Source organism: Cygnus olor, chromosome 4 (genome assembly GCF_009769625.2).
Source record: "Cygnus olor isolate bCygOlo1 chromosome 4, bCygOlo1.pri.v2, whole genome shotgun sequence".
Classification (NCBI taxonomy): Eukaryota; Metazoa; Chordata; class Aves; order Anseriformes; family Anatidae; genus Cygnus; species Cygnus olor.
This window is the reverse complement of record NC_049172.1, coordinates 12,998,432-13,018,501: the sequence shown is the minus strand read 5'-3', so window position 1 is coordinate 13,018,501 and position 20,070 is coordinate 12,998,432. Positions and strand designations below refer to the sequence as shown.

Sequence of the window (20,070 nt, the reverse complement as noted above, 5' to 3'; positions counted from 1 at the left end):
TGCACTTTTTCTATTGCAGTACTTGGCATATGAGTTTATCTACCTTGTACGCCGTAATTAAGAATGCAGAGATCACTTGATCATAATTGAACACAGCAGCTACCACGGAGGACACAAGTGATGGCATCCCATTAAATACTCTTCTAGCATGTTTGCACAGGCCAAACGAAGAGAGGCTCTAGATCAGCTTGCACAGATTCTGCCACAGCCACCAGAGTACTGCTGCTTTAGTGCAATCCTAGGAATCCGAATCTCCATCCAACTCAAAATGAAGGACTGTTCAGGGAGTCAGGCATCTGCCTAAAAAAATTAAAGCCACCAGCGCAGAGAAGAAATCACTACCAAATAATTAGGAATAGGGTGAGTGAATTTAACACGACGTATCTGCAATATTGATGGAACTGGGCATGTGCTATCCATTTATAGCACCGCTTTTAAGATGCGAGAAGTGCACTTTCCTCTCATGTCTCTCAAAAGTTCTGTGCAAGTTGTAAATTGAGATTGTATGAAGCTGAGGTTAAATTCTGTCCCATTTTTCTTGAGTGTATCAGAAATGGTTGGAAGGAAGAGAAAAACAACATATCTTGCATACCAAGTTATATATACAGTGTGTATAATAATATATGCACATACACACCTATCCATACATAAAAAAAAAAGGAAAAAAGAGGAGAAAAAAACAATGAGATATCTACCACGCGTGTTGTAGTTCAATGAACATTTCCACACAAAAAGTGATGCTATTTTGAGCAGATCTGACCCCTGTGCTGTCCCCTAACATGTGATAGTACCACACAGCTACTCAAAATCAGCTGTAAACCAGCCAGGAAACCAATCCCAGTTGAAAACAGCCCATCAAGAGCTACAAACCAAACGTAGGTTTTAAAATTAGAGATGCATTTCCCAGGCTGGTTCCCCATACAGCCGCAGAAACAGATGGCAAAAGGAAGGGTTTGCTTTGGGGGCGGGGGGGAAGCAGCCAAAACCTGCGCTGAAACATCTGTCCAGACCGCAGCTCTCAGTGACTCAAGGAAGGAGAGCAAAAAATATATTTTTTTTTCCAAGTGTTATGAAGAAACAGTAGTAGGATCCATGCATTCCATATTCAGGGGACATAGTTTCATTAGCTCAATCCTTCATCTGTCCAGGGGCATGAGGAACTCCAGGCTGCCACCTGGGAAGCTCTTCTGCCACCAACAGGCTCACCATCCCAGACACCTGCCCTGGGATGCCTTCCCTCACTAGTCAAGGCAGACATGTCCCCTAGCATCTGCCTTTTTAACATGTTTGCAGACATTTCAGTTTTTGAAAGAAAATGGGAGGTGAAAGGTGGAACTGACCAGGCTCATGGATGGCCATACTACACAGCCTCAGGGAAAGAAGCAGGGGTACAAAAGCATGCAGTGGGAATCCCACTCTCAATGTAGAGCACAAAACCTTGATATCCCACTAAAACAAACAGGAGGGATCACTCACATTCCACCACCCTTGCGTTTATTTTTGTGATATTTAAGGTACGTGCCTTAATGCCAATGTGATTCTTGAGATCTTCTCCTGGGTGCAAGCTACACGAAGACCTGGGGCCATGTCAACTCCTCCACATGCACTCCCACTGACTCTGCTGGATCAGCGCTGCTGTGCTGTGTACCAGCTTATCACACAGATCCAAATTTAAATTGGAAATGTACTGCAAGCCAAAGAGAGCAATTTCCTGGGATTCACCTCCTCTAACTGAAGGTATCCCACAACGTAAATGCCTCTGAGTTTTTCACCTTAGGCTTCCTCTACAGTTAGTTGAGAGAAATAAGCATTTTAGGGTGCAATTCCTCTGACCTATTTTAAATGTCTGCATGAGAAGGAAAGAAATCAAAGCACCAATCCCACAGCAGCAATTGGGTAAAGAATAAAAGAATAGAATTATGAAAATATCAATTAGCTAAACAACTAAGCCAGAACAACGCCTGCTTCCTGTGTACCACACTTGAGCACTGCAATAAAACCTCTCTAATGACCCTGTGAACCATCCCAGGCTTACATGCCAGCACCCTACAGCAAAAACCAGCTGATCACTAACAAGGAGGGGCTGGTTGAAGCAGTGAAGGTTGAGGGCAGCCTCAGTTGCAGCGACCATGAGATGGTGGATCTGGAGGGGACCTAGCCAGGCCGGGGAGTTGGGCGGGGAGAAATTTAATGAAATATAATGAAGGCAAGCGTAGAGTCCTGATGAGTCTCCAGCTGGGGCAGCCTCTCGCTCTGCATGGCTCCATGACTGCCCTTGTACCAAAAGAGCAGCTAGACTGTGAAGCTTTTCTAGATACTCCATAGGATCAAGTAACTTTATTCAATAATTTCTGGGAGAAGAGAAAAACTTTCAAGAATGCCATACTTGTCAAAAAGCAGCCAGCAGAAGCTCAAACAATTTGGAGTCAAGGTTAGATGCAAAAGAAACCAAAGCAGTTGTCAATATAAAAATACAAAGTAGCAGCATCCAAGTATCATCCACTATTTCTACACAAAATAATATTTTTTTAAAAAAATTTGCATCTTTTTTCCTTTGCTCCTTTCATATCTAGCTTATAACACGTGTTAACTGCGGATCAGCAAGAACTGCTAAGGTATCTCTGAAATTCACAGGCTTTGGCACGTCGCAATTTTGGTGAAGTCATTGGACACACGCACCTTTCAGCTGAAGCACTAAAACATCATTTTTAATTAGTGGCATACATACAGTTGTCTAAAAAATAAAAGGCAAGAGACCAGAAAGGTCAGCAGAGACTGAAGCAGGTGCATCAGATCGATCGTGTGGCACAAGGGGATTACACCAGAAGAGTCAGTGCCACGCTCATTTGATGGGCTGAACTTGAAACTTCTTACCCTTCGGTAAGGACATCCCAGAGACATCACGATTAACAGTGTTAGCAGGGACCTGTACCAGCTGAGACATTTGCAGCGAGGCACAGGCACACTCTCCCTGTGACCTCTCCTTCTAGACAAGGTCTGGTGGGAACTGCAGATCTCCAGAAAGCGTACCTGAACTCAATACCTCCGCTGCTGGCACCAGCAGGTGATGGCCCTGTTAATCTCATGTAACTAACAACCTGGGAGTAACATATCAGGAGCTTCACCTTCATTTCACAGTGACTTGGCCAGAGATCAAGATCTCAAATTCAGAACCACTCAGCTTTTTCACTGCGCTCCTTCTACCAGCACAATAACTTGACTGCAAACCTTCTTGCACGCTTCCTAGCCCCCAGCCTGCGTGATTCCAGCTCCTTCCTTGCTCCTTTCACACAAACAGCCAAGTGCCCTCAGCATAAACCACACATGAGGTGAGGTTTTGAGATCCAGATGCTGCAGACCGTTCAACACGGGACAAAATAATCCTTCAGGTATTCACTGAAAGCAAGCAAAACCATAACCTGAATGCAGCCAAGGCACATTCAGCTGAATACTCATGCAACAGTTTTGCAATCTTTACCCCTATAGCAAAGATGGGTAGAAGGAAATTCTGATTATCTGCTCTCCTGTTATTATTAAGATTATGCAGACAGTGCTATGGCTCACGAACTCCTGCACCAAATACAGTACCTAAAGCATATATTTTAGAGAAGTGCCTCCTGGTGCATTCAGGAATCCCAGTGCAGAGATCTTCCCTTGTCTCTCCATCAGCTCCCCTAGCTGTGGGGAGCACGTGCCTCTCTCTGTACTGTGCAATATCTACTTACAGCAAATACAAATATACTTCTGAAAGCCACAAAAGTGACAAGATGCAGCACTTATAAAGAAATTTCAATTTCCCACATATTTTAGCAATATTATGAGTCACCACTAGACTACTTTTCAAATGTATCTTTATCCCTTTCCAAATTGAAGGAAGCAGGTCTTTGCAAGCATCTTGAAGCAAATTCACTCTTGCTTAACCAGTAAAACTCTCATCCAAGCTGAAGCGCAGGAAAATTCAAGTTCACAACATTCAGCTCTCAATAAGGGACTACTTTTAATTAGCTACAAATGCTATATCCAACAACTTTATCAGCAGCAACTGGCCTGAATCAACACACGATTTTTGAGGAAAACAAAGCAAGCCCACACAAGAAAACCTCTGCTGGCCTCCACCCAAGCAAACTACGGGACATTTTCCTATCACTCCGAAGAGTTCAGAGAATTGGCCAAAGCCAGGCTCATAAGGGAAAGCCAGCTTCTTCTCAATTTAAAAGAGAAAATTGACTCTTCATTATACATTTATCCGACAAGAGGAACATAGAGACAAGAAAATCCTACCGACAGGAAAATCAAGGGATTACATTTTTCATTGGCCTGATATCCTAAAATGTAAATAAGATAAGAACCAATAGGCAAGTTGGTGATGGTGAAAAAAGACAAAAGAAAAAAAAATCCCTCACAGCTCACTGCAGCCACAAAACAGCGTTAACAGCAAGGCTATCTGCTCATCTTCCTCCATCAGCACATGCTGATGGCTTTTTTTGCTGTGAAGCCAAACCAGCACCTACAGCTGAATGCTGCAACGCAAACATTGTGAGGGAACATCAAGATATCAGAATGTGATTAATTTGTGGCTCCCAGCAGGTCTTCCCAGATGATTAAGCACCTTGCCAGCTGTTGAAATCTCAGCACCAAAGCCACAGACCTGCATTAAACAAAATGGTGCTCCTACCAACCAGTATTTTATCTTGCACTATCGATGAGCGATGTCCTCTTCCTTAATTTAAATAATTGGTCTATGCTACAATAGGATAAGTTGATACACTTATTTTTAAATACCCTAGATATCTGATGTGATGAGTCTGAAAGTGCAGAAACTATCAGAAAATAGAGCAGGCATATGATTGGGAAAAGCCTGGGGTGGTTAGACACCAGCACCTGCCTTGCTGAAAGGGAAGACACTTGTCAGGGCACAAAGGGATCTTCATTTCCCCCCTCAATCAGCAGAAAATCAGCAAGAAGGCTAGAAATTTAACATAATTACACAGCCTCCTTTGAACCTTATTACTGCAAACACACACAACAGTAACTGCACGGTTGTGATTAGTCTCTTGCTCCCAAACATGCCAAAAATTAGCCATGTGAGACTTGCATGGTTTAAGCCATAACACTCTACATGTGGCAGAGAAACAGTGAGTTCAAGAGAGGTTAGACAAGCTTTCCTGTCAACCACAGACACAACCCCAAATCCAGCAGAAGACATAGATGCTAAATGACAAGAGGTGATTAATTTACACTGGAGAAAACCATCACTGTAACAAAAAAAAAAAAAAAAGAACACAGTAACAGAAAGCAAGCAGCACTACAAAGTGGAATAATTAGGATACACTGCAGCAAGACGCCGTGTGCTGCCTCCAGCACACACACTATCCCCTTTTCACGTGTTTTGTTCAACACCTGGCAGGGTCAGTTTCCCCTTGGTTTTCACCACCAAGAGGAAAAACGGTGTTGGTAAACGTGGGATCTTCAGCAGGAACCAGAGCCCCAAAGTTCACACACAGTCCTCAAGTTCTGACTTTCTGGTCGGGCAACAGGACCATAAAAGTGCCTCTTGTAACAAGGAGAAGCACAGCTCCCATGCACACTTGCCAAGGATCACCGCATTTCTCAGCGATGGAAGCATCAGCAGAGCATCCAAAGCATGAACATATACAACACCCCAAGCAGGTGATGTAATTATTTTTTTAATTAAAAACATGGGATTATCTTTAGAAGCAACACTAGTAAAAAAAAAAGTTACATCTAAAAATTCATGACGGATTTTTCTTCTTATTTTATAGTCCCATTAAGAGTTCAAAATTAGGTGAAATGCTCTGCAGCATTTGCATAAAGATAAAAGAAAAAAAAATACATCCAATTGCCATTTCCAGTTCATAAACTCGTTACCACGAACTCAGCTTTGAAACTTCCCTTGTTGACCACTACATATAAAGTTACTTAGACCGAGTTACTTCTATAGAAGAGCAGATGGCAAACAGACTTGAGCCTGGTCAATTTTCCATCTTAATTTTCCTGACTGACTTCAAATTCAAACAGAGCATAATGGGACCATTACTTTTTCTAGCAGGCTGTCCTTTAAAGTGCAAGCTTCACCTGCAGAAAGAATGATTTAAAATATATATATATACACACTGATGTGTATTAAATATTTTAATACATTTTTAATACTTTAATTATTAGAAGTTTAAATATATTATTAAAAGTGATGGTATATGTATATATATAGTGTATGTATGTGTGCGTGTCTGTCTATATATATATATATATATATATATATGTATATATATATATATATATATATATAAAGACTGGATTCTAACAGCTTCCCCACAGGTAGCCAGAGGTATGGCCCATCTGGGCATCTCTCTATGCTCATTTAAGAGCCAAGCACACCTGCCATCCTTTCACAACCAACACAGCAGCTACTAACGTGATTCTCCTTGTCTCCTCGCCCCTACCTTTCCTTTGTGCACTGCCCGCTGCCATCCCAGAGGGAGGATTTCAGTGCAGGAATAGCTGGTGAGTGGATTCACCACCCTCAACACCAGACTGGCCGTGGAGGCACCATCCAGGATGCTCAGATGGACCATGTGTGGTGTCCTTTGACCCACGGCTCTGGGCTTGCTGCCTCTGCTTCAGAGAAGACTTGTGTCCAGCTTCAGATCTATGAAATAACTCTTTAAAATACGCCAAAGAAATAGTGCCCATAACATGTAAGGTTCGCAGGCTGTATTCTTCAGTATACCATATAAAGAAATCACCTTGCAAAGCCAGGCACCTTGCAAACAGAAATCATCCCCCCAAGCTGAGCCAAGTGTTGTAGCAAAATATGCAGGATTTCCAGATGCATGAATTCCCCTACTTCACAACCAGTCTCAGGAGTCTATATTTGGCATCTCCTGGGATGAGCTGCGTGACAGGAAAGAAGAATGGCTCTGTAATTAAAAGTATCCAGAAGTCCTGAGAGCCGTGCAGCCTTTAAGAAAAATAACCACACTACCCAAAGAGCAGGGAAGATGAGCAGCTGGAGCATCAAATGCTAGAGAAGTCCAAACCTTGCACCTCAGCGTATCATTAAGGCATCGAGCTCACATCTTCTCCCGACTCATGTAACAGAAGGCTTTGGCTTTACCTCTGGAAGGAGAAATTGCTTAATCACCATCTAACCTGATGTAAAGACAGCTGCTGTACAATGCAGGGGAGCACTGGGGCAGATGGAGATTGATCAAAACGCAGTTTTACAGCAGAGGCACTCCGGGACTCCTTTCATTCGAAAGCAAACTTTCTATCTAAAAAAGGCCCTTTTGCAGGGAAAGACTAAGCTTGTCAGAAAATTCACTCATCTCTCATCCTCAGAGATCACCACAGTATATCCTTTTAATTGCGCTACTGGGGGAAAAATTAAAATATATATATATTTTTGTTCAGGTATCTATGTTCCTTCTCAGCTTCACTTTGGGAAAAGGGAGGCATGTAATCACATGTTGATAGCTGACAATCCTGTGCAGTCCACATGCTCAACAAAGTCTTATCTCTGTGAGCTGGATGGGAAGCTATCATGAAGTTGACTGTTTTGCTGGAAAAAAACGACAGATGTATAAAATCACATCTCTGATAATGCTGACCCCAAGAGTCAACTACCAAACTGTTTTTTTTTTTGTTTAGAGATTTTATTTTATATTTTTGGTTTTGATATTTCCACTTTTTTTTTTTTTTTACTTCCACAAAATCTAAGTATCTTCGCAACTATAGCTAGAGGATAACATTATTGATACAGAGTCAGAGATGCATGTGCATCACTTGATATGCCAAGCAATACAACAACATGGAGGCCCCAAAACATGCAAACGTTGGCCCAAATGCAACTCTTAGCAGAATCAGGGCTTGATTTTGCCCGAAACAACATCAAATACAAGGTCCCAAATCTCTGGTGCAAGGTACGACAGGATAATTTCTCTACATACACATCCTATTCTCATTCCTGTGCACTTGTGTTATCTTCTGCCCACTATCACATTGCAACTCCCTACACATTTAAAAAAAAAAAAAGCCCCAACCCAAAAAACACGTTGCACAGCTATCTCACTGTCATCTATTATTCAAGAAAGGTCTCATTGAATAAATGTCTGTTCAGAGGCTCTAAACAAATTTCATTTCTGAACACCACTGTCTGCAGCCCAGCGGGCCATTTCACCAAGATAAGATCACACATTTAATCAAACGCTTCAAAAAAGAAATACACACCAAGTTTGCTTAATAACGTCAAATAATAAAAGTGCAGCACCGGCAGCATACTAATTTTTAGTGCTCTTTCTTCTTTGAGGGTTGTCTCAATAGTCAAGGTCAACCGTACATGGGATTTCTTCTAATTAGGGTTTCTGGTAAAGGCTAGACCTGCTTACTCTCACCACTTAACCGTGGTTTTCCCTAAAATGAAGACATCTCTCTTTCATTTTAAATTAAATCACTGCAGTATCCCACCCAAGTGTGACAGCCAAAACTGCATAACTCTGCTAATTCAATACAGAATGCACAAGAAAGACAACAAAAAACACATCTTTTGTGGTCAGTGAGGAACCACCCACATAAACATCTACGGTATAAAAGAAAAACTGATTTACAGAAGAAAAAAACATGATTATCTGCTCTGTGTTTGACTACAACTCCTGTTGCAGCGCTGCACAGACTTATTTTAGTTACGAATCAGGAGTGGACCTGGCACCCCTAGGTCAACATACACTTTGCCATTCATTTTATTGCAGCAGTAAGAGGAAGGACCGGTTGAAGAAGCAGTGTTACTTTACTACATTTACAAAATACATCAATATTACTACAGATCAGACTTCCATAATATTCATCACTAATTCGTCCAGTACATCTCTCTATTATTTCATTTATTTATTAAGTTGACGGCTGTATCACAATGACTACTGATGGAACAGGCTTGAAATTACATGAATTTGGGAAGAACCCCGGACCCTAGCTGTGATCAAGCCCACTGCTTGAAAAGGGTCAGACAAAGACTTGTATCCTCACCCCTGCAGCCTGGCCCATGGGTTACGCTGGTCTGCCCTTCACTCACAGAAAGTGATCGAGTGTAAAGATGCTGGAGATGACAACTCCCCCATCTGCTGCTCCCAGAGCCAGAGGAGACAAACAGGGAGGCAGCTTCTAGATATATTCCCCCACCAAGCCTTTTTCCCTGCTTGAAACGCCCCAATGAACACCTCTTTCACAGATGCCCTGCTGAACACAGCAGAGATCCAGATTTTCCCCTCTGAATGGGAAAGTTACAAATTCTTAGTTTAGCCTGGCACAAACATCATCTTTCTATTGGTGCTGATGAGTTATCTAACATCTCAGCCCTGCTGCAAGAATGGAGCTGCTCACAGTGTCAAGCACTCTATAGACCCTTATTTCTTGTGAAATCAAGGATATTTGCACAGATGTAATTATCTTGTTACATTTTAGCCTTCCTTCCAAAATCAGCAACATTATATGGGGAAGTGCTCCCTACTCCCACAATCGAAATGCATTACACAGGCTTTAGGAAGACTCATTGCAAATTGGTGACCTACTTAAAGCGATCTATAAAGTACATTACAATTGTAACTGTGGATTGCTCATCAAAAGGTCACAAATTATCACTCTGTGCAGCTTAATCACTATATTTCAAATACCTATCAGGGCAGGTTTTACACAGGGACATGCATCACTTCAGAGTCACACCAACTACAGCAGCCTGTAACGTTATTGTCCTTCTTAAAAAGAAGAGAAAAAGACACACAACCACTCCACACACCTGCATCCATTAAAGATAATCCAAAATGACATTCTCCTTGAAGAAGGCTGTGCTGCGGGAGTTTAAAGTGCAGTAGTCACATCGTAATTTCCCTCAGAAGGAAGTGGAATATATACACCATGTTTCCAAATGATTAAAGGACATGATTGCAACATCCTAAAACTGGAGGAATAACAGTTTAGATCACACACGGCTCCAAACGAAGTCAAGCAGAGGCATGGCATCCAGTTTAGCAATGTCTTGTATGCTGAAGGTAAAAATGACTGTTGTCTGGATAATCTATTACATAATTACAGACCAGTTCTGTGCACCTAGCCTTAACATAAGGAGTCATTCAGGGCAGAACCCAAAAGCCTTTTGTTACTGGTGTGGGGGGAGAATTACCCAAAAGAACACACAGAAAGAAGTCGCAAATTAGGATTTGCATTACGTGGCTGATATTTCTTGATACAAAACCTTCAGTACACCTCTTACTAAAAAAAAGGAAAAAAGCATACACAAAACTCTCTCCTTTGAAAGGAGTGACAGGAATTTCTAAATGATGATGTGACAGTAACACACACAGATGCTAAACCAGTGTAAAAGAAAAGGAGTAAGAGGAGTTAACATGATCTCTGAAGCCCTTCTCGACTCTATTCAACTATGAAACCTATTCAAAAGATGGCTTCGATGGGTGCTTTTTTTTTTTTTTTTTGCTTTTCCCCAGCAGTCCTTGGAATGGCTTTGAGGGAAGGAAGAGAAGGGGAAAAAGAAAAAAAACACAGAGCTATTGAAAATCTCCTTACAGGGTCAGCTGTCACTGAAATGCATTTTAGTATTCAGGCTACCCACCCATGCAGAACATCAAAAACTGGGCTCGGGTCCCTCCCCTATTCTCACAGGCTTAGGCTAACGCTCTGCTTCTGACACCGTGCTGAATAGCAACGTGCGCTGCCTCTGCAGGGCTTGTAAACAGCAACACAAGCCGATCAAACAGAACGGGGGTGTCGCTTCTGCTTAACGTTTTCCTTTTCTCCCGGTGTACTCGAACACAACCAACCGGGTACATTAAAAAAGTCAACAGCCCACAGCTCATTGTGCCAGGCTCTTTGAGCGCTCACCCACCACCGGGAGCAGACACAGAGCCTGCAAAACCTATGGACCGTCCTCACTGCTTCAGCTGCAGATTTTATTCACAATCTTGAAGCCACTTTTTGCAAGGAAACGTTTGTGTGACTGTTGAGATTTGCAGGCTCGAAGTCAGCTTGTCCTGGCCCTTCCTAGCGCGGTTAGGAATTAAAATATCTTCAGCATTGGACAGTCACGGTCTCACCTCGCTGTGTAACGATGCTGTAAGCAAAGTTCAAGCTTACTGATGCAAGTGATATCTCCTAAATGAACTCTTGCAGCATCTTCCTTTTGCTTCCTCCTTCATCCAGGTTGCCTATAGGTATGCAAGTCTTATATTCCAATATAACTGTGGAAATGATTGGAAAGAAAATACAAGACTGAACTGAAAGTCACGCAATTATATATTTGTGATATTTCCAGATTTTTTTCTTCTGCCGTATTAAGCTAAACCAAATGAAGCTTGCAGGCTGCTCAGCTTCTTGGCCCGGCTTTGCCTCTTAAACTAAATTCTCTGTCTAAGCTAGATCACCTCAAAGTTGGCTAGCATACTTATCTCTGACATATCCCCTACCCCTCACTTAATGGAAAATTTTAACATTCCCAAGAAAGCTGCAAACTGCACTTTCACAATGCAATGACACTTCTCTTCTGCTCTCTTTGAGGGCAGTGGAAAAACTTCTCATTAAGACAGGACCGGAATCAGTACTTTCAAAATGGAGAGAAGCTGCTAGAACAAATAGACAAGGACCAGCACCAACTCTGACAAAAACAGTGGTTGCCCAGTTTATCTGAAAAAAAAAATGTTTGTTTTATTTTGGCATCTGATCACTAACCTAGAAACTCAGTCGAAACTCTGAAACTGTAAAAAAGTGTTTTGCTGTTGTTGTCCATCACTGCATCTACATCTCTAGAACTTGATAAAGAGTCAGAAAATCAAGCGGGATAGAGAATTTTCCAGCAACAGAATTTTAAAAAGACCTCTATGAATCAACAGCATCATTCACAAACAAAGCATACATACATGCACGTACCTGCACACATATGTTTGGAGTATAGGTGCAGCTCTCTATTTTCCACTCCCCCAGGTTTGACCAAAAGACCAAAAAAACAGAGCTCTGTGTCTGCTCCCTAAAAGATCACAACACTTTCTAGCCCTCTAATTTTAAACAGTGTCCATTCATTCAAGTTCCTCATGCCTGCAACTAGATCTTTGGCTCCTGTGGAGTGGGAAAGGTTAAGTGTTAATAGAGAAGAGACTTATTATATAATATTGATGAGTATTACAAGTAAAGAACTCGTTGCTGGTTTCTACCAGTTAGAGCATCCCCAAAGTGTAATCTGAAGGCATCAGGTTTAGACTAGAACTCTTTTCAGAGCAGCACCAGTAAACACCGGCACCTTTGCACGGGACTCCATAGTATGGCAATGCATTGGTCACATTTTAAGCACACCACTTCAGTAAAAGCACAATGCACTCATATTCACTTCATTTTACCTTTGCACTGTTGTAAGAAAATGTTCATGTTGATGTTTCATCAAAAGTTTAAGAAACACATAATTCCACTGAGAAAGTTTTAAATCAGTTACTTGGATTCTTACCTGGTGTAAATCAATGCAACTGCAAACAAATCGGTAAACTATTCCAATTAATAGTAGGAAAGCTATGATCCAATCTATTCAAAATATAGTACAAAATATTTCAAACATGTTCCCTGTAAGGTATCCATTGCAATGAATTGAAGCATTAGGTTTATAACCACTGAAATGCTTCCTATGCAATTACTCAAGTGTTGACTAAAATGCTTATTAAAAAAAAAAAAAAAAAGAAAACGTGGTAGTGTGAGGCCATACATTAATGGATGCTCTGTAATAGTAACAAATTTCTAGTCAGAGAAAATTCAATGATTCCTTCTGAATGATATCTATTTCATGCCCATTGAAACCAAAAATGTCAGGTCTGAAACAAAAACGTCTTAATTTTATCTGTTTTCATAAGCAGATTTTAGAAGCCTGAACATTCTTCTACTTTTCACCTATTCACACAGCTTTGTTCAGTTCGAAATACCACCTCTGGCAAGGCTATTCCAATATAGTTACTAGAAATGTGATACTGAAGTGGGGGCATGTGTCTGAAAAGACGCCACATCTAGGATTCCTGAGCATCAGCTCTTCTTGACTCTGACAGGGGGAAAAAATCATTACCCCATCTTCACTACTCATAATTCACATTAGAAAACTAAAACAAACAAAAGAACAACCACAGAACTACTTGCTAACCAGCCAAGACCTTCAGATTAGATAAATTAGGATAGGTTTCACTAGCATACAATACGATCTGTTGCCTGCAGGTTCAGACAGGATGCCCTTCTGTTCCAGTGCATTAACTACAGATGACGCAGTATTTTGCATGGGTCATATTTCCATCACTGTGCTCTGCAATGGTATTTCTTGAGCAGATGCAGAGCTTATCACGGACGCCTCCTTTCCCTCTCCTGCACCTGAAGTTGCTCAGGCTGAAGCCAAAAGAAGCTCTCCATCGACTATAGTGGGAACTCGATCACAGCTATAGTGACACCTCCCTTGGACAGCTACAGGCCTGAAGAAGTAGACATGAAAGGTTAAAAAAAGAAAAAGCCATTTTAAAATCTTCTGGTTCCTCTTTCTCTGCTAGACTTAAACATAGTTATTACTATGTTGTAACACAGTTATTATAAATATAGCTATTGAAAAAATACCATCTTGACCACTACTTAATAATTAATACAGTGGTACAGAACAAATTCCAGATGAAGTTTTTATTGCCTGAAAAGGCTAGCTTCCTTCCTATAGCTACAAACGTACGGTGCAATGACTGGTAAATGTGCTTGACTTATAAAGTCAGAAGGCTCTTCAAAAAGACCACTGAGGAAAAATGGGCCTGCACACTGGGCCCATTTTTCCCAATCCGTCTGCTGTCTCAGTTTTGCAGTTTCCATCCCATATGTGCCTTCTGCAGAAATCACAATCTCTGCCCTGCTGCATTACTCAGTAGAAGAGCACCTATTCATCTCACAGGGAGCAACGACTATGTATAGACGGCTTGCAAAGTTCAAAACAGGTTGAAATTGCTACTTGGCAGCACACAGTGGGGTGACTGAATCTCACAGACTCTTACTCATTAGGGAAAACGACAATGGAAATCAAGGTGCCTTTAGACAAGTCATCTTAAAAAGGAACACTTGGCTGGCTTGCACGAACCAAGGAAACACATGCGTTTCAGACCATGCACTGCAGATATTATCTAGTGAGAAATGTAAAGAAAGCATTACACCGCAAACTTGGAGGCTAAAAACAGGCAATGGGTAACGTCTCAGATATAATCACATCGCAGATTTGAGTAGGAGGTGGTTTCCTTGTCATTAAAGTAGCCAAGAATTAGAAGTAGATGCTTAAAAGCAAACTCCTCCTCTTCTACTTTAGCAGTCTGCTTTGAGGAGCTTCCACTGCCTGCAGACATGAGAAGATCAGGGAACGTTAGAGGATCTCAGCACCTACAAAAACGAGGACATATTCACATGCATCCCAAGTGGAGACTCGAGTGTCTGAAAAAGTGCTGGTGAGGATGCTGACGAAGACTTCATGACCCTAGGAAATGATGCAGTCAGATGCCAGCATGCCTTGCCTGGGACAGTTATGTTCCTACAAATAACCCAGGGCACAATGAACTGCTATAAACAACACGTTTCCCAGCTCCGTAATACAGACATCTGAAAGCACGGCCTATAGATATAGCAGAGACTGAAGTGTGTATATACATGCAAAATTTGGCAACATGGTACATTTCTAGTATTCACATCCCAGCAGGAGTGCATCTGTCGAAAAAGAAAGGGGCCAGCAGGGAAGAACGAGTAGTCCACATGAGTTACAGTAAAATCTCTTCAAAGCTTCAACGCTCACCACGTATATCCCACTCTGGTAAGCAGCCTCTTGTAAAGTGGCAGGAAAACACTTGTTTACTTTGCAGGGCTGTCCTGGTGGCTCAGCATTCTCCCAGCCAACACATTAATGCCGTGATGCCTAGCTCTCAGAGCAGTATCACCACCTCCTACAAAATAATAATTCTTGAGTTGTTTTTCCAACACTCTCTTGTGATGTGCAGGAATGCTCCAAGGAATAAGAAGTTTTGTCAAAACCACCCCAATCAGAGCATTAAGCTGTTTCTACAACCAACAAGCAATATAATTAAGTTTTCTTCTTTTTAAAAGCATAACAAGCCTTGTGCCCATCCTCCATATTTTAGCTTTTCCCTGATCCATTCTTTCTCCTCGAATTTCATTTCTTTTGTTGGTCTTCAGCCCATCCTTTATACTATGCCACGCATGAAACAGTTTCCTAGTCAATCTACACCAGTCCCAACACTATTAGTATCAAAATTTGCAATAATAAATCAGCAACTCCCAGGACTACTCCATTTACAAAGACTGCACTCTCCTGTATGCATCTCATTTACTCATATTGATGATGCAGACGCTCATGCTCTGAATGCGAAAAGCCCTCAGAGCAGCATCATGCTCCCCAACTGACGTGCTGACCGAGGCTAAAGGTCACACATTTTGCTCTCCAGCGCTGGCCAATAATTCAGTCCATCCGCTTTTATACCTTTATCTGTTTTATCTAGAGAGCCTGTTTCCATGACTCTTGCTTCAAAGAGTAATGGTAACAAATTTGCTTCCATGCTTCTGAACCTTCTGCTAGCAAACTGAGAAAGTGTATCTAATTAGACAGCAGCAGCTAAATGGGTTCATATCGCATATCATTTAATGAATTGAAAAGGAAGAGACGATCAGGAGAATGCAACAGCAGACAGCCTTATGAAAACCTTAAAAAGATCTTCAGCTAAGATCTCCCACTGCATGCTTCGCTGGGAAAACAATCTGCGGTTTCACCAGGCGGAGCAGATACCTTAAGGACCACAGCCCTGGGATTGTGAAGCGTGCAGACACCCAGCTTGTCAGCTGGCAGCCTCCATGCATCTTCACCTAAAAACCTGCTCGCGTTTCCCTCCCAACCAGTAAAGGGCATTGGCTTCTTTTTTCTTTTTTTTTTTTTTCCACGCTCGTGGACAGGGCAATTCATTTTCTGCTGAGGGAGCAAAAGTCTCTTCTGCAATTAATGCCAGGAGGCATCAGCTGAGCACCTCCACAGCATCGCCCCGGCTGCACACCCTGGTGGCATCCCAACCTGGGGGATGCACGGCCGCTGAGCGCCAGCTGCAGCAAACAAAGGGCAGGGGACAGACCCAGCCCCTGCCACGCGTGGCCTCAAATGCCCTAGGGGACAAGTTTCCTGAGCTGAGAAATCACTCCACGATTTCCAGAGGGCCACGAAACCAAGTAACCCAAATTTTGAGCGTAATCGATATGCACCGTCACTTAGCTTGCTCTGGAACTAAATGCAAAATTAAACATATCCTCTCCTAACGGCCCCCTGAAGAAAAGGGAATTCATATTTTATTGAATAACAAAATCCCACAGAAGTCGTGGGCCAATCCTAGCTTTATAAGAACTTCAGTCCCTTTGGAAACAGACGCACAAGAGATTTGTGTCAGCTTTATTTCTGCTGGCAGGTACCAACACAACAGTCACTGTGTAGCAAACCACACTAAATAAAGGAAAAGTACTCCTAACGATCTGGAGCAGCCTCCACCACAACAAGGGGATTGTAACCCTTCTGCTAATACCGCGCCTCCTGCAACCCAAGAGCAGTTGTTTTACCTCTAGAAAAATACCGCTTTACAGTAGAGCCCTAATCTGAACTTTGTCGCCCACCGTCAGCACGGGCACGCAGATTTTCTCTCTTCCTGGTCTGGTATTCTTAAGTGACGACTGTAGGCTTTCTGACAGCAGCCTCTTTAACCTGCAACACCTGGTTTACCCCATAAAACTCAGTGGAAGGATTTTTCCTAATGAATACACAGTAGAAGCCTGTTCATATCGCAAACCCCTGGAAATTATGATAAATGAGCTCTACAAGGCACACGCTACTACTCAATACCAAGCAAGCAGTATTGGCAGCAATCTTTAAGAGACGGCATTCCACAACAAAAAGAAACGTATTTATTTTTAACTCCAATGAACTTTTTTATTTTTTTTCCCAGCTTTGAAAATCTTGATCTAGCACCCCGGAATAATCCATGCCACAATACAGAAAGAAGCTGCAACTAGCATGCTAGCAGACCACCTTTCTGCCTTATAGCAAGACATAGATGGCATTTTCACCCTTTTTCCTGCATCTCAGCCTCCTCCTAAGCAGCTAGCTGCCTGGAGAGTGGAAATGCTAATACCTCCCAATGAGGAATCTAAACAGGAAAGTAAATACAACAGACCTCCGTTGTTTTGGCTAAAGCTGCGAATACTACAGTGACAAGGACACAACAAGCCATTTCTTTTGGCCATATAAAAATCGTTTTAATTACAGCAGAGAAGAATCACATGCCTATCAGGAAAGGAGAAAGAAAGAGAGGCTCCTTTCCTACCTTGCAATCCCTCCTGCAAAAACAAACATCTGCCTATCTATAGGGAAAAGGGTGAAAAAAACAAGTAAATGCATGGCGGGGGGGGGGACAACGATGACGACTATGCTGCTCCTATGGACAACTCTGGACACAAGCCTGCTGATTAGACACAGACCTCAAAAGCTAAGGTACCCAGGACGCATTTCTGGGGCACTGTACCTCAGTCTTCATCAGCAATAAAAGCACCAGCTTGAGCAAGACTCCTTAGACTGGGAGACAGGAAAGGACTGCTCTCCGGCTCATGGCAGGGAGCAATCATCAGGCTTACAAGCATATTTCCAAGTTAAACAGTCAAAAGATGATTGCAAGGGAAAAGCAAATAAATAATTAAGTAAGCAAATAACAACTCAAACAAAGAAGGGGGGGGAATGCAATTCTCTTCCTCCACCCATACATACTGATCCCTATTACTCAAAAAAATCTCTCTGCTGAATACCAGCCCTACTGTTACAGCCAGCAAACACAATCTTACAGGCAGGAGGTGAGAAGCACTAACGTTCTTAAGATCTCTAGCAAGGCATCTCTCTACCTGAAGCCTATGTTTCCCTCTCTGGCTGTAAGGCAAACAGAGGCTCGCGCCTACCTGTAACCCAGGGAAGCTGGGCTGGATGCAGACCTCTGCCCTACCCCACGTCTACGCACACACAGCCCCTGATGCACCCCAAATTCAGCAACATCCCTGCCCGTGGCCCCTGCCCACCCACCGCCTCCTGCCATCCAGGAAAGCGGGTGCTTCTTGAGGCACCCTTCACCAGTTCAACAGAAACATACATCCACAAAGGGGTGAGCAACCAAGCAGCCAGGAAAACTCGGGAATATCTCAGGATAACGGCAGCACCAGTCCAACGTGGTGGTGCCTTTCATAGAGAAAGGGAAGGGAGAGAGCAGGAACAAAACCTATCGGGGCTCTTCTGTCTACCCGCCACCCTAGCTGTCCACAGCCATCCCTTCCAAACCCGGCTGGAGCCAAGAGGAGCCAAGAGGCATTTCGCAGCTAGTGGCACCCCCCGGTCCCCGCTGTGCCCTCCAGCATGCAGACCCAGAGATGTTCCCTCGTTACCTGGAGGACGCAGCCCCCCCGCACCTCTCCTGGAGGCAACTATCCTTATTATGAAACCATTCAATCCAAGCGCGTGCCCAGGGCAGCCGGCACCCTTCAGCCCAGCGCAGCCAGGCGGGTTGGCGGGGCTGGGCTCGGGTGTGATTCACGGCCAGGCGAGGGCTGCTGAGCATCGATCCGTAGGGTGGTTAGTTACCTTTAGTCACCTCCGGCTCCTGAGATGCAAGTCCCCATCGGCTCCTCAACAACCTGCAGCAGGGAGCTGCTGCCACAAGCCATCCATTAAAAAACGGGGGGGGGGGGGGGGCAGGAAGCAGACCTGGCCACAGTACCGAAGCCCCCCCAGATAGGAGGAAGGGAACACGAGAAGCAAGGACTGTCGCCCAAGGAAGGAAAAACGGAAAAAATAAAACGGAAAAAAAAAATAAAAATGAAGAAAAAAAAGTCTCTCCTTTACAGCCTCGTTCTTCTGCAACGCTGGCTCCCTCCCGGAGGACGGAGGGTGCGTGGGGATGGGGGAGGCGACCGCTGCTTCCTCTCCGCCGTCGTCGCCGACCCCCTGGGACCGCAGCCCGGCTTTTACCTCCTCCAGGTGGGCAACTTCAGGGCAACGACACGTCCCCGGAGCCGGCACCAGCGGCCAGGCGAGTCGTATGCGGCACAGTCATTGCCTGTGTTGCTGCTGCTGCTTGCTGCTGCTGCTGGGGAAGAACAGCCGCTGCCGGAGAGAGAGAGAGAGACCACCAAAAAAAAAAAAAAAGGCAAGAAATCTTCCACCATCCCCCTTTTTCTCTTCCTCCTCCAGCACCAGCCGCTCTTCGCATCCGCTACCCTGCCCCCGGCCTCTCGCTCCGCCGGGGCTCGGGGACGACACAAAGGCGGCCGTACAGAGGGGGGCGGGTGGCCCTCAGCCCCCCGGGCCCCGCCGGCACCCCGAATCCTTCCTCCTCCTCTTCCTCCTCCTCCCGCTGCGGACACCGCCAGCCCCGGAGCGGCTCGGCTCGGCGGGCGTGCCTAGCGGGCGCGGGGGGGGCCCATGGCCGCGGGCGGCCCCGTGCACACTCACACACACACACTCACACACACACACGCGGGCCCGCGGCTATGGGGGGGGGGTGGGGGGGGTTGGCCGGGAACCGCAGCACCCGCAGCAGCGGGGCCCGGGAGGCGGCGCGGCGCTGCTGCCCTGCCCGGCGGCGGCCGCACGGAGCCGGGCGGGCGGCGAGCCGAGGGGCGGGGGAGCGGCGAGGGCCCGGATCTGGGTTGCGCGGACGCGGGCTCCACCTAGCAGCCGGCCCGCACCGCGCCAAGCCCAGCCGAGCCAAGCCACGACGACCCCCGCCCAGCAGAGAGCCATCACCCGCTGGATTCCCCGCCTGCCCATTGGCTGCTCAGCCCGTTGATCCCCTCCCAAGCGGCCAATTGCAGCCAGGATGTCGGGATCAGGCTGCTCCAGGATGGATTCCCCACCTCCGGATTGGCCACACTGCAGTCCCTCTGCGAGCAGCCACACGCAGCCAGACACCTGGGCACCGACCTTCT

General features: G+C 44.4%; 1 protein-coding gene across 1 annotated transcript in view; it reads right to left on the bottom strand.

Moving 5' to 3' along the window:
* The window catches only part of ADGRL3 (adhesion G protein-coupled receptor L3), a 525,203-nt gene extending 506,508 nt beyond the window's left edge, over positions 1–18,695 (bottom strand). The window contains 1 exon segment of the mRNA XM_040555050.1: positions 18,529–18,695. The gene's annotated coding sequence lies outside the window, so the exon portion shown is untranslated.
* Between the last annotated feature and the right edge of the window lie 1,375 nt (positions 18,696–20,070).